The sequence below is a fragment of the Cyanistes caeruleus genome, chromosome 18 (genome assembly GCF_971803275.1).
Source record: "Cyanistes caeruleus chromosome 18, bCyaCae1.hap1.1, whole genome shotgun sequence".
Lineage (NCBI taxonomy): Eukaryota > Metazoa > Chordata > Aves > Passeriformes > Paridae > Cyanistes > Cyanistes caeruleus.
In genome coordinates, this window is record NC_141718.1 from 7,104,695 (window position 1) to 7,129,265 (window position 24,571).

General features: G+C 37.7%; 1 protein-coding gene across 40 annotated transcripts in view; it reads left to right on the plus strand.

The window, feature by feature from the left end:
* Window positions 1-24,571, plus strand: part of ARVCF (ARVCF delta catenin family member) — a 249,348-nt gene that overhangs the window by 22,976 nt on the left and 201,801 nt on the right. The window lies entirely within an intron of this gene.

Sequence of the window (24,571 nt, forward strand, 5' to 3'; positions counted from 1 at the left end):
GCTATTTTTTCCTGAAACACAGAATTATTTCTCTGTACAGTTCTTACTGAGAGATCCAAAAGGCTTCTTTCCTAGTATGCCACAATTAAATAGGAAAAGGTTATCTGGCCTTTCTGAGAGCTCATTTAAAATGAAGGGAATAAGAATATTTTATCTATTTTTTTTTTCTGAATAATAACGTGTGGAGATTACATTTTGCATCTTGGTCCAAAATCCAATCAATTCTTTTTATTTCTGTATGTAATGTAATTCTCTGGCATTTGAAGAAGATGGCACTGGAAAACAGTGCATATGGGTTGGGTTTTTACTTTCTATAAGCAAGTTATTTTGATGTAATGAATGAAGTAATGAATAGAAGCCCATCCTCTGTCAGAAAGAGTTGATCAAATGTGAATTAAATAACCAGGCTGTATTAAAGTCGGTGACTAAAATGGTAAGTGTTAATATGATTCATTCAAAACTGTAGGTATTAAATACAGTAGATAAAAATCTATCTTGGTTTGCTAAAGTCAAGTTAATTGAAAGAAGGGTATGCAAGAGCGGGTGGCATTTTGTTTTGTCATGTTGTGACCACAGGGTGTTTCAGAATAGTTTGAGTTTGTTAAAAGGTAGATTTTGCTGGAAGGGCTAAATGCAGGATTGTGTTTTGTCAATTTCTAATAGGAGTAGAATTTCATTAGCACTACTATTCATTTATGTTGTGGGAGGAAGAGTAAAATAGATTCTCATTGACTTAAAATGTCACTGTCAATTCTAACTGCTGGAATTCTCTGCAGTTTGTTGGCTGAATATATGAAAGAAAATAGGACTGTGGGTCAGCCCTGTTCACTCTAATTAGGATCCATGAGGTTTTGTGTGGGCTTTTACATTTGTGGGTTTTGTTGTTGTGTAACATTGTGCTTTTGTCTTTTCTTCTAACACCCACACACTCTTTGCTTTCTGATACTGCTTCATATTTATTTCTGTAATGCAAACTGTCGTCTTGATTGCAGAAGCATAATTTGTTGTGCCTATACTTCATACCTTTCTGTCCCTGATCTCTTGGAAAGTCTTTGACATTTCTTCGCTTGGTCTATCCAACATAATGTTTACATGATTTTCTTGTCCCACTGCTGACAGTCCTTTCTTTATCATTTTTCTCAAACTTGAGTTTATCTTCTCCTTCAAAGAGCTGTATGAAAAATATGTGTATCCCTATTTCTCTCTTCACATTCATTCTTCTGTTCTGTCTTTATAAGCTGCGTTCGTGTCACAAATTTCAGAATACTCCTTATAGGGCAGCCTTTGAAATCAAAGTCTGCATACTGGCAGGAAGATATATGTGATTAGCTTTTGCTTTGGCATAAACAGAAGAATTACCATATCTGCCAGTTCCAAACACATAGACTTGCAAGCTGGCTACTAAATCCTAAACTTCTTGGAATAAGGTTTCTTCTTTCGTTTTGGTAGAAATACTTAGTAAAGATTACTGGAAAATTCTGTCCTCCCTGCTCAAAGTGACAGATGATATTGATACGGAATTTCCTGCTAGTTGTTATGAACAGCCTTCAAATTATGGCTGCCATGAAATTCTTTATTAACACGCAGTGAAGTGACTTGAAAACAAAGCAAATGAACTCAGAAATACCTGTTATTAATCTTGCATTCAGAAGTACCACATTAGCTGAAAATCAGTTCAGCTTCTTGTGACGTTTTGGTCCTGTAACTTGCGGAGACAAAGTGTTGTTCTCCTGCAATCGTTTTCTGTATCTTAAAGAAATTCGTGTGAGTAAAGGCTTTAATTTACAGATGATCAATTTCCCCATCAAAATTTGTAATAACTGCATTATTTTTTCCTGATTTTGCTGCAAGTTTTTAAACTTGCAGAATAACTTCCTGCATTCCCTCTTCTAATAACCTAAAAGGCAGTTATATTACCTAGAAAGGCTTCATTGCTTGTTCTCTGATATTTTTAGTTACTGCCATTGGTGTTCACTATAACTGTTGGAGACCTTATATTTACAGGTCTTTGACGAAAAATGAGGCATCCCTTCAAACACTTGGGGATTTCCTCCTTGGTTCAGTAAGTTTGATGTCTTTATAGGAGCGATTATTGGCAGTGTGTTCGACAGGGAGGGTTATTTCTCTAAGTCCAAAAGAGCACATGTTAGACAAAAACAATTGCAAATACAAGTATTGTTAATCCCCCAACTGTTCAACAGTAGGTAAAGTCTAGCACTTTCTTTTTAAAATATGGCTTTAGTTGAACTACTGCTTCTCAAAATATTTTCACTTATCTCTGAAGTAATAATTATGGTATTCATCATATTAGAATATAATTGCTGCACTTTGCATTCAGTTCAAGTCATAGGACTTCAGTAAGGAATTAATTTCAGCTATTGCTTTCTTGCCTACTGGAATCTGAATTTTGGACTTTATCGCCTTTGGTTTTTATCAGTTACAGTGTAATGCCTCTAATGAGGCTGTCTCATTCATGGAGTATTACTCTAAAATGGAACTAGACATTTTTACAAAATAATAAGTAAATACCATGTAGGTGGTTATAGGTGGTTATCAGGTGCACAGAGATTTCTGGATATAACAACTACAACAGCTCCATGTTAATCCTGTTGTAGAAAAATTCTCCTACATTATTTAATCTCTTTTGAGAGAAATATTATCTCTGTATAACAAGACTTAATACTTGTCAACTGTTTGAGGTGCTCTGCTTTATGATAGGTATTGCTGGGTAGTTGCAAATATTTATTCTATTATGGTGCAATATTAATGAGTAGAACAGACCAGTAATACACACATGCCTCTCTCACATGTCCTGAAAGAATTAAAACACTCAAAAAAGAAATTGGAATATTTAGAGACTTGTGCTCCTGATACATGAAGATAAAGATGAAGCATTTTCAAAAGCCTGATAAATGCAATAAACTACAGATTCATCAGCTTGTTCACTGTGTGCTGCCAATCACACAGAAATTAGGATGAAGCTTTGAAGTAATGTAGGACTATATAATAATATTATTCTGTGCCTTTTTGGAATGTGTGACCTCTTCATGGAGAGAATTGCACATCTGCGCTCCAAAGTAGATATTCTCAGTTTGGAACTGATTAGAAAAGAGTTGCTAAGCCCAGTCATTTTCTATTACAACCGTGGTGTTTCATGTATTCAAATGTAACAAATTTGCTCCTAAAAATAATTAGTGTTTGTGTTTTTTCTCTCTTTATTTGATTTGGAAAGGCTTTCTCTGATGGGTAAAATTGTCCTGATTTCCACCAGAATGAGCATTATGAATAGCTGCTCATTTTAGAGCCATAGAGTTTGAGCGCACATCAGTGAGAACTTTAATGGAACATGACGATGTTTGACCTTGTTGTCCCTGCCACCTTTCTCTTTTCCTTATCTCTGCTGAAGGAGAATGAGTTTTGGGAGAAGTTTCTCACAGCAGCTTTCTCTCTTCCCCAGTGCTGGGTCCCCTCATTTGCTGCTGCTGAGCTGTGCCTGGTGCTGTCTTCTTTGCTGTGCAGTGACATTGCTGCTGCACACCCTGAACAGAGGGATGTGCAAGTCAAAGGCAATGCGATAGAGAATGGGGCCTGGGAGGTTTGTGGAGCATCCCCAGCTCTCCCCACCAACCCAGTGTGGAGACAGGCTCAGGACATGCTGAGCACAAATCATTCTGAGGCTCTCTGCACATTTTTCTCTTTATCACTTCATTTCTTTATCTTCTTTTACTGGGATACTGTGAAGTTTCTTAGTCCTTGGGTATTATTTCCATGTGCAGCCTTGCAGCTGAGCAATTGTAGCAATATCAGAGTTCAATTTAGCAGTATTTCTTCAAGAGCTTGGGTCCTTGACTGATTTGTAGAGGACAAATGAAAAGAGCAATTGCAAATGGGTTTCTGTGCTATTAGAGCTCTAAACAGCCTTCCCTCTTGGCTGTGTGTCAGATCATACCTCAAGGAGGGATGGGTGGGCTGTGAACCTTAAAAAGATTTAAATACTTAAGTGCAGGGTCAACTTTTCATATCAGTGGGTGTCTTAAACTGGTCTTTGAGTGCACAGCAGTAATAATTTTCTTTAATATATTCAGGTAGCATCGAAGGTGGTAATGGCATAGCAAGTCTCCTTGAATCCTTACATTTCTTAATACTATTTCCCTATAATTTACTTAAAATTTCACTATAGAACCTTGGCTTTGGATTAATTTTAAAAAAGCATAGTTGCAGCTGTGTTGTGCTGTTTTGTATCTAGTATATCAATAGCTGCACAAAAACTTGGTAAGCCAGAGAATGAACCAAGCTAGGAGAGAAAAAGGTTGTTAGGAAGATCTTTTAAAGGAGAGACATTAGCATGCAACTTCCTTCATCACTCAGCTATTTTAGGGTATTCCATCAGTTCATAATATTAATCAAGGGAAAGGGAACTACTAGCTTGCGGCCTCTACTCTGTAGATCCTTGAGGCTGTGTAACCTCTCTTCCCATATGAATTTGTAGACTTCACCTGTTTCTGGAGCTATCAGTCCCAGTGTGCTGCAGCACTGGCCATTCTCAGTGACAGCCTCTTTTTTTTGCTTTACTCCTCTGCAGAAAGTGGCAGGCTTCAGTTGATTCTGGCAAGAAGCCATAATAGTGATGCAAGAAGGCTGTCATCTTCTGGTACACAGAAGTGGTTTCTAGATGTGAAATCCATACCCTGATCCTTTGCTTCAGCTGCTGTTTCAGTGGCACTGCTTGGTTTCAGTCTGTCACTGAAATACTCCCGCTTTGTTGTTTACATGTGGTTCTGCGGCTGATCTATGACTCAGTGGGAGATAACTGCCTGGTCTCTTCATTTCTCTGTTATTTCACGTATGAAAAGGATATACTGGCCACTCTTAAAGAAGTAGCCTTATCAAAGAGAAAAAGTAATTACAAATTACCATTAACATTCTTTGAGGAGGGGTAATTGTGAGAAATTGGGAGGAACAGCAGAATGGAAAAGTTTTAAGTGCCAGTATCTCTGGCCTCCTGTTTAAGCATCGAGCCTGCCTTGTGTAATAAAAGCTATTTATAAATTGCTGCTCTGTTAAACGTGTACAGAATTTTATGATGCATAAATAGGGAAGCAGAGCCAGCTAAGGGACTTAGCAGAGTGATGAATGGATGACAGGGTGCAAGACTGAAACTGTGTTTTATTCATGGATTGTGAGGTCAAGAAGAAGAGCTGCTGTGAAGGGCTGGCAGTTGAAGGAGAAAGATACAGAGCCCAAGAGATAAAAAAATCCAGTAATCTGAGAATTATCAAACTACATTGTCACACTTCTTTTTGACAGTTACAACTCCAGGTAGTAGCTTTTTATTTTTACTTTGCTGTATTTTCATGAGTTATTTTTATTCTTTCTGCCAGTTGCAATTGCATCACTGTCATCAGCTGCTTGCCGTGTCACAGCCCTAATTCTCCTAAATCTCAGTAATTTATTCTCTTACATTTTAAGGAACAGGTAAGAAAAGGTTTTTTTCCCTAAACACATGCTTTTGTTTTGATACAGCCATCCACCCCCACCCATTTACAGTGTAGAAGGTGTGTGATCGTGCAATCCAAAATCATAGTCTTGATCTGGGGCCCATCTCAAAGTTCATTAATCCGTTCAGTTTGGGCTGAACTTGTCAGGGCTCAAAAGATTGTTAGAGACTGACAACTCATTAAGATGCTGTTTAATTCTGTTGGTCGTGCCGCTATTCCTGATCAGAATGCAGTTAATTTAAGTTAATTCCAAACACATGAGTTAAGTTCATTAGTTTGCAGTCATTATTTCTAGTTTTGTCACAGGATATGTCCAACCCGCAGGTACATTTTATATCCACAAATACCACAAAGTGAGAAACAAAGCAAGGCTAGAATACAGCTACTTTGGACCAATTAATGAAATCTGATTTCCTTTCATGAATTTATTGTAGGATCTTCCTGTATTTAATTTAAAATTGGCAGCTAGATTGTTTAAGGAATATGTGGTTGCACTTAAAAATGCATGTTTTTCTTACATGTTCTCATTGTCTTGCATCTGTAAGGATTTCTGCCAAAAAATATTGGAAAGGAAATCAAAGAGGCACTCAAGATAATCATCACACAGAGAAGAATTCCCTTACCTGGTAGGAAATGAGAAAATATACCCTGATTAGTTTTACAGTAGCAATGGCCTTTAGTTTTCTTCTGGTAGCTTGTATGGTATTTAAGAAAACGTGTCAAGTAAAGGACTTTGATATTTGGGGAGGCCGCAGCACTTTTTTCATGCAGAAATGACAAGAGATTCACTTTGACAAGCCCCACTATCCTGACACACTCTTGCTATTTCCACATTGTAATGCTTTAATTAGAATTTAAAAAAAAAAAGAAATGTTAGTTGTTATTCTTTATACATGAAATACATCTGACAGTGCCTGCAGTATTGGTTTTGGTCTAATTTCTGTGTTGCAGACTAACAGTATTTGCTGGCCAGATTTTATCCTGCTTTTGCCACCAGTGTTGCTGAAGACCCCTTTAGAGCGTGGAGGGAGTGGGTTGAGAGTGAGTTCATTCGTTTCATAGCATCCTTTACAGTAGAGTGATACTTTTCTGGGAAAGGCCTGTTTCTCCCCAGGCTTGCAGTATCAATCTGATGAGCCTGTAGTCTGGGAATGGATGAGTGGGATCCACAGCAGAGCTGTCAGTGGGGGCACTCCTCCCGAATTGCTCTGGATGCTGGCTGGTCTACTAGGAAAACTGACTGTGCCCTGTAAAAGGCTTTTCTCCCTTAGTTCAGCAGTATAGTCTATATCTTAGTCTGCTGATTTTACCTACATGTTGATCCAAAATGTGACAAACTTGTTTGGTGCATCTGTTCTCACTGGTCGGACTAAGGTTCTTCACCGTACGGCGACCACTTGGATTTTTATTTTATTTTCTATAGCAAATGCAATTTGAGAGGGATATTAAAGTTTGTTTGCACCGATAGTACCCTGTGACTGGAATAACATAAATGTCTGTTCTGTAAGTGATGGCAAATACAGCCTGCATGCTAAGCAGAATGCAAGGGGAGCATTGTGGTTGTTTTGTGAATGATTCTAGATCTTAAGTTTGAAGTTAAGGATCTATTAGTTCTATTGTAAAGTTAATATTTTTGAAAAAGAGGTTAGGCCAGGTGTTTCCCCCAATGGTAATTACTTGATACTTGTCTTCTAAAGTGTCAGTGATGTTTCTTTTAGAGGAACATATTTTTGCTAGCTATTTGTTTTATGCATAAAGGCAATATATATGTATGAATATTATTAGTGTTAGTATTGTGCGATAATCAGAAATGGCTTTCCCATCACTCTCGATAAAGTTTTAAAATTAAGTACAAGAGCCCACCCTTCAGTTTACAAATTAAGCAATGTGAAGCAGTACATATGAAATCCCATGCAATTTTTCATTTTTTACACTGTTCAGAGTAGGAAACCATTTTGCCATGGAGTAGGACTGTGTTTGCAATAGTTAATAGCAGCACTTTTTTGGAAATGCTACAAAGATGGTATTGCCTGTTTCTACATAACACAGTTGGCTCACTAAGTGCCATATTTTCTTTTAAGTGCTTTCCCTGCACTTATTTCCTCCATGAAAAGTTGATGGTTGAATCCGTCCCTGAAAGCAGAGTGCCCCTGGGAGAAGCTAAGGACACACAGGAAACAGGCTTGGTCTCAATACAGGTGTTGACTCATACATGAGCTGGATTTATGTGTAGTACAATCAGATAAAATGATGCATTGAAGAGAATTCATTCTTTAGCGTCTGTTTGTGCTTTCTGTATATGGGATTTTTATGGAAATTAGTGGACATGCAGCATTATGCATTTGGCTTGAAATATGAAGTGGGAAGGAGAGTACATGATGTCTTACACAGAGCTCTGGAAAGGAAGCAAATTGCATGCCTACCTGAAAATAAAAGGCTCACTAACATGGTGTTTAATGTGTTTTCCCAAGAAAGCAATTACATATTTTAATCCTGAAGTCTATGAAGTGTATGCATTACATGTGTCACTTTTGTATACATTGTTTGGCTTCTCTCTGGATTTGACAAATTAGACTTGGTTTGGACCAAAGCCAAATAATATGAGCCAATTTCATGCATTGTGAGTTATTGAAGAGAATGTTTGGTACCTAAAGCTTCAGTTTGCTGGCTCCACTCCCATTTCTCTTAATCCCTTTGAGAATCTTGGTTATAACTCTCTTTCAGGGGCTCAACAATTTCTGAAGACTGGGTTACTATACCAGTGGAATGGAAGGAATTTTAAATATGATCTCTCTTTCCCCTGACATTTTTCCCTTTCTGGTTTCTCCTTTTTGCTAATTCTAGAGAGAAACTATGTGAGATCACAAAATATACTTTGATCTTCCTGGAGCCTTGTCACAAAAGTCACTATCTGAACTTGGCATCAGAGGATATTCAGGGCAGTAATTTGATTTTGTTTTCTGTATCTCTGCAATATATTTAATAAAGATTCAATGAGCTGTTCTCTTACAAAAGCATGTGTTTCTCTTTTGCTTTACAAGGTTCCTTACAAGGCAGGGCTGCTTGTTTTCTGCTGTAACAGCAGCATGGGGAAGACAAACAAACAAATTTTTGTTGTTGGAGTAGAATATGCTTTGGTCAAATGTGAGCTTTTATAATAAATTAGGGCTGGATTTTGTTGCATACAATCCAATGAATTGTGTGAGTTTATTGTAAGATGACTACTTGAGATGCCTATTAAACTTGCCTTAAAGGCTTTTATTTTTAATGGTCTGTTACCCTCTCCTTGTAGTTCTTATTATTTCAGTTTGCTAAGGTCCAAAATAACAAATATTATAAATGGGAGAAGATATGTAAAGATGTTCTGAAAATGTGATTTGTGAACCTCTTTGGAATTTTTGGGATATAAGTATAAATACAGAAAGTCTGTTAGAGCATTTTAAAGACTACAAGAGAACAGTTTTCATGCAAAGAAATTATTCATTACATAACAAAATGAATGTATTGATCGTACTTTAAGAAGCAAAGGTCAAGATTTTACTCAATTTACACAGGATGCTGCATGAAAACACATAATTTTAAAAGAAGTTTGAATTGTATAAATGTTCACCATCTAGAAATGTTTGTATAGCAGCTTTTGCTTTTCCCATATAGGAGTTGACTTCTGTAATCCGTGTTACCGATACACTGTAGAAAGTTTAATAATAGTACAGCTTTATTAGTGCATAAATCTCTGTTATGGCAACATAAATCTCCTATGACAAACTTAAGACAAAATCATATTAATTGTGTCCTTCTTTTGTCTTCAGCTGAGTCATGTACAGATTCTTTGACAAAATTAAGTATGAAGAAATGCAAAGAGGCTGCTTGTCAGCTTCATCTATATAGGCAAAGTAAAATAACTTAAAATAGGGAGTAACTGTTAACACTTCCTGCAGAGAAGGCGTTGTATAGATATTGATAAATTTGCTTCTTTCATGATGACAAAGTCCTTAACCACATGGAAAGAAAAGAATCTAGTGTGATATAACCAGAGTAATTGACATTAATGTGTTGTAGCTGAGATTCTTGGCAAGAAATCCAGTGGGCTGGAAGATGAGGAAAATCATAATCTGGTAGCATAAATTCCTCAAGACAAAACTGTATCTATTCTCAGTGTAGGTCACTGTCTGTGGGGAATGTCATCATACTTTCTTCATGTTGCAAATGGCAGCCACTAATAAGGAGCTTTGGATCAGTTGATTCATTTCTGAATGCAGTTGCTTACCCATGGTGCACTGTAATGAGCTTATTTTCCATAGAGATTGTATTTAGGTGGGGGCAGTGTAGAGAGAAAAAAAAAATAACTTGAGGGATTATAAAGAAAGCAAGGAACATGATTTAAAATCCTTCATGTGGAAAGAGGGGCTTAGAGATGCCTCTTTTTCCTCACTTTTTGCATGGATACTCTTAATTTTACTAGCATCTCTAATTAACTATCTCTGTTCCAGTGACCTTCAATGTACAGACAGGGATTTGAATGAAAGTGAGAAAACTTACAAAGGTTAAGATTTGGCTTTAGCTTCTCCTTAGTCTGGTTATTTTTGTTTTATTATAAAGATTTAGATTCTAAGGATAATTACCACAGCATCTGATGTGGACTAAGATCTGATAGGAGAGCTGTTTTTAACCATGCTGCTAAAAGTTCCAGTAAATTATTAATAAATTTGGTATCTTATTTGGCAAAACCTGATAATACTTCAGTGTTCATAAGCTATGTAGTAGGCTGTTGAAGGAGTTTCTTTAGAAATTAAAGAGAAATAGCAATTTTTAAAGGAAAACTACATTCTTTGTCTGAGCTCTGTTAGGATGTAAGTAATCAAATTCAGCATCATGAATAAAAACCCAGAAAACGTGTGGAAAAGTTTTTGGTTTATGGTTGTTACTCCTCATTAGAAGCAGCTTATTTGTCTCCATTTATACTGGGGGAAAGGATCTGTATTAATTGCAAGTTCTCAAAAATGTAATTGTTTTTAATAGACTTGTACTGTGCTACAGATTCTAGCTCTCATGACAAGCAGCATATATTGAATGAAAGGTGGCGGGGTGGGGATGTGGGACTTGTGGCACTGTAAGAGAAGGATGTACAAAATGCTTCTGCTTCCTGGAGCCAGCGACCATCAGTCAATGACAATCTGTGTCTTGTCTCTTGGTAATGCTGCGGCCCTTTTTTCTGAGGCAGAGTTCACCTTTAAGTTTAGACATGTGAACTGTCACCAAGTATAATCTGGTGTCAAGAGACATCAACTGTTTGTGACCTTGAATGAATCATTTGTCTTATGAGGAACAGAGTGTTATTTAAGTAATAAAGTTATTATCTCAGAAAGTCTGGAGCACATCTCTTTCAGTTCAGGATTATGAGTATATAAGCATTCAGGTATTTTTAGGGACTCCATTGGGTATTTCCATTCATTCAGCAATCCTTTAATGAAATATGCTTTCTCTTTCTTCCCTTTAATATGATTAGTCATTTAATAACAAAAATAGATTCAAGAAGTTGTGTGAGAATTCAAAAGTCGTATGAACAAGTTTAAAATACATCATAAGTGATGTTTTCATCTAGCCTGGTGGTTCTCACCTGCCCTGGCAGCTATCACCTGCCTTAGCATCTGGGAGAAGCAGAAAGTTATGAATTACTGTTCTCATGTTCCTGTTTTATTCTGGTTCCTCCTTCCTCTTCCATATGAGAACTGATTATTCCTTCTTTTTCATTTCTTGCTGCAAAATGCAGCATGTCTGAAAACACATGATCTTGCTTTACAGCTCTTTTTCCTATGGACATGAGTGCTTTATCCTCAAGTGAAATGCTGGGCAGGAATGATGCTTAATATGCAGGATGTTACTACTATACAAGAATGCGGGGAATGATACTGAGATTCACAAACCAGAGAAAATAAGGCATCCTTTGCCCTTCATCCCAACAAGTGCTGGTCAGGGCCTGGAAAGTGAGAAACCTGAGATTCAGCACCGAGACTGTAAATCATCCCTCTTCCATCTTGGGCATGTGCTTACTGCAGGGTTTGCTGGCCCAGGCACTCTCAGTTTCTTTTCTCTTGCTTTCTTCCAGGATATTTGAAATGTCCCAGCTTGCTTGCAGTCTTCTGTTTGAGTTAGTTCCAGAAGAGATCTGTCTGTCAGGAGAGTTCAGAAAGTTGCTGCTTGCTTTGATGATAGGTCTGCTTTGGTCCCGTCACTGGAGAAGGTCCACTTTGAATGCTCAGGTTTGTGGTAGATCCAGTCTAACTCATTGGGCAGTGCACACAAAAAGCTCTCTCTTCTTCAGTGCTGCTCATGTTTGATAGCAGGAGCACAGGAAGGGAGGTTGGGACAGCTCCTGTCACCACGAGGGAGCTGCTGCCTTGGCTTGGCTGTTCACTCCAAGTCACAGGCAGAGAAGGAGGAGCCCCCCAGAGCTTCTCCATTAAGGGGAGCTCCTCTTTCTCCTCTCTTTTTTGTGAATCTGGCCTTCATTTCACAGCTTTTGTTACAAGTCTGAAATGGAATATGTCATGTCAAAATGAAATTTTGAGAGGGTTTGAGCAAGAGAAGGAGATATTTCAAATTCAGTTCAATCTGCTGAACCGAGAAATCAATTATTCACACCGCCTGAGTTAGGACATAAAATGAAATAGTGTAATATTGTCACTTAACTTTTCTCTCAGTAGTTTAAAGCAGGATATTTTAGCTCAGAAATGGGTGTGGGTGGAGGTGTTGCTGTTGGGTTTTTTTGTTAGTTGTGTGTTACTGTTTTAGGGGGTGGTGTGTCGTTGGGATCTTTGGGGACTAGAATGTATGGAGCATTGACTGGGTGGGATGGCTCAGTGCTATGGACTAGAGGGGGGAAGGACACCTGAATTCCCAGGGCAGTGTAGTGAATGTGTGTCTGAGTGTGGTGTGATGCTGAAGCCCCCCAGGCTGAGATCTGATGAGGGCATGGTCCAGGATGTCGTGGTTGCAGAGTGGATGCAAATGAGCAGAACATAAGTACAAATGTGCTTTCAGTAATGGCTGATCTGTTTCACTATAAGAAAATAGGTCACTGAATAGCAAGAAACATAAAAATTCTAAACTACATAAATTTCAACAAATGTGGGAATTTTCAGATCTAATATAAGGCTCTCAGCAACAGAACTTCTTAAATAATAATTTAAAATAATTTTTATCACCTTTTATGCTGTCTCTGAAAATATGCATCATCAATGGATGATATTAAGACAGTGTGTTCTGCATGCTTAATCTTGCATCAAGCAGTTCATTCCCTGAAGGAATATTTGACTTAAGGGAATAGTGCAGCAATTAATTGGAAATAATACACAACGCTAATGGTTCCTTTTAGTATGTTAGTGAATGCAGAAAGGCTTTAGCAAATCCTTGCAGTCCAAGAGGGTAAAAAGTGACTGTGTGCCCTCTTGAAGACCTGTCTATATAGAGATGGAATCGTCTTTGTTTTCTTCATTCACTACCCCAGGCCAGCATGTGAATCAAGCTCTTGCCGGGATTTAGTACTGCAGCTTCGAGCTATTTATATTAGGATAGGAGGGAGTAAGCTATTCATAGCTAGGCACAAGTGGAAGGAGATACAGGGAGGCAGAAATGGCGTTGGGATTAGGATCCTTGCAGTAGACAGTGACTTTATAGCTTTTCAGCTCACTGCTCTCCTGTTTGTAGTGAACCTTCATTTCCCTGGTGTTATGTCTGCATCTTGTCTAGGATTTGTCATTCCATCCTCAGTCCCTTTTTTCCTTGAATTTTTTCTTCCATTTTCACTTTTCTGAAAGACTCTTCTCCCTGTCCATTTCACTCCAGTTTCCTCCTAAGATTTCCCTCACATGGAAATAATGTTTCTCACATTCAATCCCACAACATTATTCTGTGTTTCCTGGTATAGGGCGACACTTTTTGCCAACACTTTGCATGACTTGTGCACTTAGTGTGTTGTTTCAGTTTTAGTGTTGTTTTAGATGGGAGGCTTTAGGTGATAGGAAGACATTTTTTATATTTTCTCTGCATGATGATGTATTTGTTGTGCCACCTATGAGCCATTTCTAAACTGGTGGGAACAAAGAGTGTTTTGCTTTTCCATTAAGTTCCCAAACTGTGCTGAATGGGGGAGAGAACTTCATAATATGTTTAAGTAGTGATTCACTCTTGTAAGTGTGGTTGTATAAAGCTCTGACTTAATGTTCCCATATATGAAAATACCATATGTTACAGATGCACTGGGAGATGGAACCAAATAAGAAAATTTGGTTCTCTTTTATTTTTAAAATTGACTTAATTCCACTAGAAAGATCTCATTTATTAAATGAGTAGGTGTTACGAAACAATTTCAAACCTATTTATGGAACTTTAATAGAGATTAGATCTGTTTATAGAATTTCACAGCTTTAATGGCAAAAATCCACAAATGTGGTCTTATTCTTTCCTAAATTCTAAATAGTTCTCTCATGAGAGATGTGTTGTTTACTTTTGGTTTTCTCTTAATTTTGTTAGTCATTGGAAGTTGCTAACATTCCTAGCATTGAAGAGATCTAAAAATTAAATCTAAAGCATTGGAAATGGTCTTCTGTCTTCCTTGTGCTTTATTTATTTACATGAAAAAGTCTGGGTTATTGACACTGTATCATATTTATTGTAGGTTCCTGGATCTTGTTGCCATAGTTACATCTGGTAGTCAGGAAGAGTTTTGCTGGGCTCAAAGTTATGCTAATTGACAGTTTCTTAGGGAGAATAATCCTCAAATTTCAGGGAATAATCATTCTTTCTTGCTCTAAAACTTGAGGAAGCACTTAAGTTTTCAACCACAACAATATCCCCCTCCAACCCAATTCGATACTAAGGCTGCATATAGTTAATTTTTCTCAAAGACTGTTCTTTATCCTTGGATGCTTTTTGCTGTTTGATCAGTCCTCCCTTTGCTTTCCTCCTCTTCCCCCATCTCAGAAAACAATGGCCCTTTTCTGATGCTAGTATAGATTTTTCTGAAGAAGCGACAGTAATACAATGTCTGCCTGGAGTTTCAAGGTTCTGCTTTTTTGTGGGGAATGCAACCTATTGTCCATAGAAAGATAATCAGGGTTAATCACAGGGAAAATCAAAATATTATTACTGATGCACCATTCATCTGTCTTACATGTTCTTGAAGTAAATTTACTTACTCTTACAAAAGGAAGAAGAAAAAAACCCAAATGCAGAAAATGCCACCAGAACTTTGTTGTTTAGTTCTGGACTTTCTCTCTTGTTATTCTTGTTGAAAAAAGAGAAGGAGAAGCCAGACTGATGTAACTGAACAGAGACATTGAACTGCAGTTTCTAAGCCCTTGGTCTGTGTAAATGGTACCTAACAGGAAACCTGGGGCTTCAGGATTCCCAAGATGGGATAAGGTATAGAATTTGCTAATTTAAAGTGTTTGAAGATACAAGCAAGCTGTATCTACCTTGAGATTCCAGTTTATTTACTTTGGTGTAAACTGATTTGTAGTATGGTAGGTTTTTTTCTAGTTTCAAGAGTTTTATCTAGTTTCAGTGCCTTGTGCGGTTTTTGCCACTTTCATATGGTCAGCTAAAATCCTCTTACAGGAAAGGCTGTATTGGAGCAGACACTTAGATTTTGTGATGCAGTTAGATTTTATATATTTAGTGTGTAACAGTACTGATCCTGTAGTAGACTTGGAGAAAAGGAACACCTGCCTGTCCAGCTTTTCACTGTAATCTCTGCCTAGTACTATATATTCAAGGTGTTTTAAACTTTAGTCTTCTGGATGATACCCAATTAACATGTTATACCTTGGGCACTTGTAAGTCACCAAAATTATCAACAGAACTTCTAAAACTAGGTAGTCTGATTTGTCTCAGTGAAGAGGCAATTCAGAAAGGAATTACTGCAACTATGTCATTAAGCACATCTGATGAAAGTTCTGATTTAAGAGCCTTTAAATGCTTTTTTTGGACTAGTGATAACTAAAGACTTTGCAAAGGTAGAGTTTTTATTGAGTAGCAGGACAGGCTCTTTTGCATTTGCTTTCTGAACCTGCCTGTTGACACAGCTTCAATCTTGAGGGGCTGGCAGTTTCTGGCTACCATGACTTAGCAGTGACCGAGAACAGTCACAGGCTCTGTCTGAGCCCCCTGTGCCCCTGAAACTGCTGAGGACAGTGGTGTGGGGACCTTCCAAACAGGGAGAGATGAGTGGGAAGGTTTGAGGTGGTGTGTTTAGGAAATGAGGACTGAGCAGACAAGTCTTGATATGTGTGTAAGTATTAGTGTGGACCTCAGGGCAGAGCAGGGCAGTGGCTGGCATTACACTGATGTGCATCCCCTTGCCATGATTGAACTGCTGTCCAGGCATTGTGGCTCTTGAATTTTCCTGTGTTCAGCCCACCCTTTAATTCTTGCTGTATGTGTACATCCTGTTCCACTTCTGTTCTTAGAATGCTTTTGTCAGACTACTCCCGGAGCCTTGGAATGTGCTGTGCAGGAACCGGACTGCCCAAGGGTTCTACAACGTTTGGGGTTTTCATTTAAGGCTTAGTGCCTCGCTGGGAGTACACAGCGTAACTTGCTGAAATCAGAGCCAAGAGGTCTGTATTCTACCCCTCACTCCTCTATTGATTTCTTGAAGTATTGCAGATTTCATTTTTACTGTATGAGTTTTAATGACACTTTTTTTAAACAGGAGAGAAATATGAAGGGGGATAGGAGTGATGGCTTTAATAATATTTTAAAGGTTTTATGGATTTAAGTTTATAGGTACTGGCAGCCCTTGTCTGTGGAAGTGGTATGTGATAAAAATATTTTTACTGTAATTTTCTGTTGGAATTTGATTCAGCAACAGTGGTGTTGAGATTGGCAGGGTCCAAAGGGTAGCTTACATGTTCTGAGTTTGAATTCAAAATATAGCCTCTGTATTCTGTCCTAAAGCCGTAGTTCCTATTTACTATTGTTAGGCAGCAATTGTATGCCTGTCTCCCCTTATCACAATCTCTGAAAGGCTGCTGTTAAAAAGTGCATTAATATTCTTAAATTTAGTACCTTGTGTTACCAATTTAAATTTCTAAGTTGTTTTTTTTTTTTAATAATAACATGATATATAAATGTCTAGCATGTTTTTGCCTTAGGTAGTTTAAATTGCTTTCTGTTGGTACTTGTTTGGAAGGCCCCTTTTTTTCTGCTCTTTCAATGCACTGTTCTGTCCATTTCTTTCAGAGGGTTGGTGATTTAGACTCATGTATAAGAAATTTAGCTACAGGATGGTGTTAAAATTATTTTGCAGTATACCAATCCTACTCTAACTTGGTTTTATAATATTACCTTTAGAGAGAAGAGGACAATGAACAGAACCCTCACATCCTAAAATGTGACATTTATTTGAAGAAGTACAATTTATATTTAACCACTGAAGTATTTAGAAAAATACACCTCCTGTAATCAGTGCAATTTAAGGTTTAACATCCACTCGCTTCATTATTTTGCATGTAGTATTTGCTACCAACTAAAACTTGTAATCAGTTCTCTACTACATGCATTCTGAATTTTACTGAATTAGTCGAATCTTTGTCTTTTTTCCCATGTGTACTATAGAGCTTAGTTTTCTTTGCAGATTTACATAAAAATAAACTCTGAAGGCCTGGGGAAAGGGCTTTGGTAAGAATGCCATGTGTCTGAATGGCTGCCTCTTGGTCTTTTACTAGTGTCATACTAAAATCACAGAGAAATTAGATTACAGTATTGTTTTAATTATGTAACAGAAGTGTGGTTTCTCTTCCTTTTTTGAGCACTGGATTATGCAATGACTTTAGAGGCAAATTTGTCTCTTTTTTTAAAGGTAGTATTAAATTACTGATTCCCACTACTTTGAAGCTGTCTGCAGATAAGCCGATCTTAGAATTAAATCATGTTTAAATCATAAGGCCACTGACTACATTGAAGTTGTATAGATAGGACTGAAACTTTCCTGAAGTTTAACAGTGTTTGAATTGGGTATTTAATTCAAGCACATCTTTTGTTCCTGAATTGGACAGCTGCCAAATTGTGCTGTATCTTTCTACTCCTTCAGGGAATTGTAGGCATTTTCAGCTTTATTTTATGCCTTAGTTGAACATGCTGTATTCTTTGGGTATGCATAAGGGAAGAGAAGGTGGGGAACCAGTCTCTGAATACTCAGGCATGATACAATAAGCTGTAGACCGTTGATAACTAAGGATTTTTACTGACTTAAAATAGGTGCTCAGTAGCTTCCTGATAGAAGCCCTCAGATGTGGTAGCTGCTTTTAAGAGCTGGATGGTTTTATAAATATGTATCTCCATCTCAGTCGCTCTCTGTCCCTGACAGAGAAATGTAAGGTTCTGCTATCCAGACCATGGCTATGAGTGTAACAGTACATGGAACGTAACTTTGCACATAGGTTTGACTCTTCCTCGATCTTGACTGATATAGCAGGCTTAATTTCTGGAGTTCTGTGGTTGTGTATAAATACTTGAATTCCTCAACCTGTAATTAGCACCTTGCTTTTTCCTTTACCTTCTTTATAATTATTTTCAAGAATGAATATGTGTGTGTTTATTACATTTCACAGGAAAGAAAAGCAAATCAGATATTAATTTCTCCTGTTGAATAAATAAATCAACTTAATGATGTTTTAAATATAAAGTGTTCTTGCATAACTTAGTGTTTCGATTTTCAGTGTTCTTTTCATCTGTTTATAGCCACCTGCTTCAGAAATTGGTTTGTGTGTGTGTTTGTCTCATGATTTTCTAACCCTGTTCTGAAGGTCACACTGGCTGTTGGTCAAGGAGATCTGCTGCAGTTCTTAAGTTATGGCCTAAGTTTATATTACATGATTTTGATGAATGATGATCTGATTATGCAGTAAGCTACAGTGTGATTCATGGCATCCAATTTTGTGGTGCCTGGGATGTTATTGAAGCTGGTCCTCCGATTATGACTTTGTGACATAACTGATGACATTATTTCCAAACCCAGTTTTTCTTTTAAAAGATCACTAGTGTATATTCCTATCCCAGATGACATTGAGGATCAGGTCATGTCCTTAAAATGACATAAAAATTTATATTTTTGAGTATTAGAGAGTATTAGATTCTGAGGATTAGAATATTAGATTCTGAAAAGAGAAATAGTAAGATGTTAAGTGATACTGGGTAAACAGCAGGAAAGGATGGGCCTCTTGATACTCGTCATTTATAAAGGTATCTGTCATGGTGAAAGTGTGTGTGTGTATGCTTATTTTTACATATGTAATATTTGTAATTGGCTCACTGTTTCAGCAGATTCAGAAGATATCTTATGCTAAGATCTTTGTCTCTGGAATGCATTAATTACATATATATAAGAGTATGTATATATTAATGTCATAACTGACCTAATCTACACAGCAGATTCAGAAGTAAATATAACTTATGCATAGCAAAAAACAGGAAGTAAGGAAACATAAGTGCATTTTTTAATGTAAAGTTCAATATGTGTTTTTGAATAAAGAGGGCTATAAGATAAAAATGTCCAGCCAGATTTTTCAAGTGTCAGGTGTGCAATTATGTGGAAAAAGTATGCATAGTACGTAACTAATGTGATTGGGATTCAGGGATTTGTTATGTAACAGAACTCAGGGATTTGTTATGTAATAAATGCTTTGGATGTGCTCACAGCTGCAATGGAGTTAACATTTTTTCAATAAGACACATAATTGTACACATTGCAGGCACTTTTTTGGATATTTCCTGAACAAAATTGCCAAGTAGTATAAAAGCTTTTGTAGAAAATACATTCATCTTTCATTTTTACTGCAATAACAACTTAATTTGGTTAGAAATGTCCATATATGATTTTATGTAATATTTGCCATAGTCTGATATGCCATAGCAATTATATAGCTCCTTATGCTTAAACTGAAGCAGCAGGTTTTAAGGAGAAGTTACTCAGACCACTAGGTGTGGTTTACCTTCTGTACAAGTGTGTTACATGTTCATGATTTAATCTTTCATCTGCTGTCTCTGGACCAGACCTAACCTAGGAGTCCCTGTGTCAGCCCATGAGTTCATAAACACTGTTGTGTTGTCTCACTGAGCAGTGGAGATCTAGTGCTAATCTTACGTATTATATTGAAGATACTGAAAACTCTTGGGTTGCACTCATCTTAATGTGGTTTAGAATTCTCAGAAAACTTCCTGAATCAGTAAAGGTCAGGCTTTGGCCTTTTTTTAGAAACTCCCACCTTGCACAGTGTCCATATTATTTGTTAGTGATCTGCTAAAATTGCACATGTCTAATCGTTCCTCAGTTTTTGAAGCAGCTGTAATCCAATGCAAATATAATTGTTTGAATGGTTTTCTGTGAAACTTAGTTAAAATCAAACAAGTGCCATTTGGCTTTTGTGTAACTCTTTCAGGCATAGTGCTGTAATCCAAAAGCATCTTATCTTGGCTAGATGACCTGGGTCTTAAGTTTATCTGGGCAGCTCTTCTTTATGTCTAGCCAGGCGTGATTGAGAAATTTCTATTAGTTCTTTGTCTCTTTCTAACATGGGAATATTGGATCTACTCATCCGCTCTCTGAAAGTCAGTGGAAGTTGGTGTTAATGAGGGAAATGCAGAGCAGAACTGTGATGGAGTCCACTGCAGTTTTCCTTAGGGTATTAATTACTTGCTACACAGGGCTTGCTCTTGCTCAGGGCAAGGTGCTGGCAACAAAGCCTCAGGGTGTTTTGTACCAGCAATTAGGCCTTCCCCTCCCCTCTCAGTGGGAACCAAGGGGAATTCTTGCTTCTTTTGAGGTGTGCCTGTGTCTGTCCTGAGCAGGTGGCAGAGGTTGGCTGCTGTGCTCCGGTTGCTCCGAGCCTTGGGCCGGGCGGGCAGTGCAGAGATACCTCTGTTCGCCTACTGTTTGCATAGCTGTGCTTCCTTCTGCTCTCACCCCAGGGCTGGGATGAGGATTCCTGGATGTGGCTGGTAGGGTAAGGACCCTTCAGCTGAACAAAGGAATTGCTCTACTGAATGAGCAGGAAGGGTGTGGTTTGCTTGTGTATCCCAATTAGGGGAGTGAAATCTCTGGTGGAAGTTCCAGTGGCAGCAAGATGATGTTTTGCCAGAGCACACATCCAGCCGTATGCTGCAAGAGGTCTTCTGGGAATATTTTCGTGTCTTGGTAAGGTCTAAGAAACAAGTTCTGCTTTCAGATTTGTGCTTGTGTAAACATGAGAAGTTACATGAGGACGTTTCAGGTGTTACCTTATGATTCTGTGGCAGTTTACTCAGTACAGATTTTGGAAGCAGTCCTGTCTCAGGAAGGTGTATATAGGGTATAGGTGAGCACTTCGGGTTTGATATTCTTGTACTTGTGTAAGGATACTCCTTTGTTGAAGTCTGTCTAAGTCCAGGTATGTACTCTAGTTCCAGTAACAACAGATGAGATTTAGGTACATAATTAATTAACCCACTGAAATGCCACCAGTTCACTGAATTTCTCAGTCTAAAACTCCAGGTGACTGTTTCTGCAGTATGTATTATTGCATCATAAAATACTTCCATGTTTTTATTCCATTCAAAGAATACTGACACTATTTTATATTCCTTTTAACTCACAAAAAGGCAGGATATGGAGTATTAATTTATTTTAAGTTGTATTTCCATAGGACAGATGTTCTGATTTTGCCAGTGCATTTGACATTTCTAGTGCACAGTGGAAAATTGCTATAAGGTACATAGTTTTTTAATAATAGGTGTTCAAAAGTTACTCCAGCCTTTAACTGAGTAAATAGCATGATATTTCTGTATGCATTTTATCTATACAATTCTAATTTCTAAAAAGAGGCCTTTGGCCCCTGAACAGTGAATTCATTAAAAATAAATTGAACACTTGTACATTAAATTGTTTATTTAATGTACAGAACACACTTGATGCAATATACTGTTTTTAGAAAATGTAGCTGACAATGTAAATTCCAATTTCCTTTCCAAATAAACGGAGGAATTTAAGGATAAATAAACCAGCTCTGTAAATTGTCTTTCATTGTTGTTGTGTGCTATAGCCATAATTAGTTGGATGTTTGTGCATCAGGAAGAGTCCACAATGGTATTACTAGAATAAAAAGGTTTAGCATGTTTTCCATTCTGGCACGGTGGCTGACAGCCAGCACTGGAGTGAAATCCTTACACAGTGCTGACGTGTCTGGCTTGTACTGACAGGGTTTCACTTTGATTTGTGTGGAGGGAGCAGTGGTGATAAGGAGCTCTGCTCCTCTGGGTTAGACACTTCACTGACCTGGACCTTCTCATCTTGGGAAAGTGGCCACTTCTGACTTGTAAACACACAGAACAATATGGTAAAGAAATTCAATGTGGTATTGCTGCAAATTGTGTGGATTTATGGGTGGTCAGCTGCAGCAGCAGTGCTGCTTTGATTTCCTATGGAATAAACTCAATCAATATTTCAGATCTCCTGAACTGATGGCCGTTTCTGACCAAAAATAAAGACAGTAAATAAAAAAAACTTCATTTAGTAGAAATTAGGTATTTCACATATGTTTGCATTCTTCTGATACCAGTGGGGCAGTCTGATACTGGCTCTCCAGTCTCAAATTATTATTCTGAATATAATTATTGTTGCTCAGATGTGTGGTTTGAATAGCACTGCCAAAGATCTTTTGTCACTTCTCTCTGGTGCAGTAACAATAAAACCGCATTCGTAGCAGGTATTACAGTCAAGTTACTCAGCTATATGAGCAGATGGACAGTTACCTTTGTGAAATAGAGAACTCACTTAAATACCTGGCTGCATTTGACTTGGAGGAAATAGTTGTTAAGGAGCAGGTAGACAGAACAGGGAGATTGTCAGGAGCACCCAGGGTATCAGTACAGCATGACCCATCCATCTGGCAGCCAAAGTTAGGGTTTTTTCTCCTTAACATTCACAGCTCAGATCTTGGAGAGAGCTGTAGAAGCATGAAATAATTGGAATTCTTCAGTAATGTGTGTGGGTTGTAGATACAAGAAGTTTACTCTCTGTATATTCATAAGCCAATCTAAATTTGATTGTACCCTGGAACAGTCCCTTAGGTGTCTTGCCGCAGTTCCATCTTTTCTGGTACAGTCATTAATCTGAAGATGAATTATCTGAGACAGAACCCAGAAACTCTGGTTTCTTCAGGAGGGCATTTCCCTCTCCTTAGCAGACTTACTTTACAGCTTATCGGTCTCTTTTCTGTGCAAGTCTGTTTCAGGTTTCCCCCATCTGAAGTACGGCTTTATAATGGTTAAAAACATTCAAGTTCAATTTACTTTATTACATTGTTGGTTTTCTGCTTTAATCGCTAAAAAAAGAAGCAACCTGGCCTACTCCTTTCTTCATTTTCAGATACAAATGCCCAAAACTTTTAAGTATTTTTATTAAGTGTCTTTTTTTTTTAAATTTGATTTGTGCCCCTCTTGCAAGTCGTGCTAAGCCTTGCCTTTATTGAAGAATTAGAAATCTGATCACACAACTTTGGAAATAAACATATCTTTATAGCACTTATACACGTCTTGGGAAGACAGCTTTTCCTAGCACACTGTGTTTGCCCCTATTCTTTTCATCTTTCCATTTCAGTATTTCATGATACCACGTGTCTACGGTAGTGCTCTGCACTTGAAGTAAGCAAACTGCTAACTCTTCCAGAGGATTTAATCAAATTCAAAAGAACTCATTGCATTAGTGAGAACTGTGCTGAGCTTGTCTTTGTACACATAAATGATGAGATTCACGGCATTGGCTCAGCATTTTTATCTTCTCTGTAGGACATAGCATGTTGCTTTAGCACCACGTCCTAAGTAGTGGTACTACCCTCTGCCTGTGGAGAAGGCTTTATTCAAGATACCGATGTGTTTTAATCCATCTGCCTTCAAGGCAACACCACTGGAACATAAAAGTAAGGAATTGCATGAATATTAATACCGGCTCTTGATGTGACAGGTACCATAGCTTATATAGTGCATAGTATGGTACTTACAGAATCTGAGAGACATTTCTAGATGAAAATGGATTTTGACTTTGTCTGCTGCTGACAGATTAAGGATATTTAAAATGTATTATTTTTTACTTCTGTGGCTTTCTTGAAGAATATGTATTAACTTTTAATTTGCCACAGGAGACTGAAATCCAAAAGTTTGTTCTAACAGATGCTAGAAAAGTTTCAGTGTGAGATCTCGACACGTCCCTGCTAAAACCTGTTGACATGATGTTGAGGAAACAGTTCACATCTTGTCATGAGCATCACAATGGTCTGTATTGCCAGAGGTGGGATGCCTGATTTCAGTGGTGGGATGACAGTGCTCTGTTGGAACTCATCATTTGAGCACAGCTGAGAGCCAGCAGCTGTGTTTAACTATATTAATTTGGAGAAAAATAGTAAGCTTTCATCAAATCACCTCTTTAAGTCAGAATTCAAAGTTACTTTCCCAACATTTGCTGTCCACTTTACTGAAATTTTTTAAGATTAGAGATTATATTCTTTTGATTAAAAAGGGAATGTTTCTCTGTTTCGGTTTGGTTTGGGTTTTTTGGTTCAAGACATGTTGGATTCTCCTCATTTACCTGATGACAGCTGTTATACATTAGGTCCTTTTTTTTCTTGACTGCTGTGTGTAAATCTTGCCTGATGGTCCTAGGCAAGTTATGTAGCTATACTCAAGTAAATGACAGCAGAGGTGGCTAATAGTCATTGCTCCTGGCTTAGTGCTGTGTTTATTGACATGACAAAGCTGTTGATACCAAGAAACTGATTTGCAAATTCAACTGGTAAGATTTATTTTGCCAGTCCTTACAGAGAAGATTTACTTTCCCATAGTAAGAGCACATATTCAGTAAATTAACCAGAAATACAAGCCTTCTTTTAAGAAACTGTAGAGTCTTTAAAAAAGTATGAATTCCTTCCTCTAAGGAGCTCAAATGAGAAAGCACAATATGCATGATGTAAACATCCTTTTTGTGTTTTGATATTGTTCAGCAGAGGACTTGATTAGCACATGTAGGCTTTTCAAATCTGCAG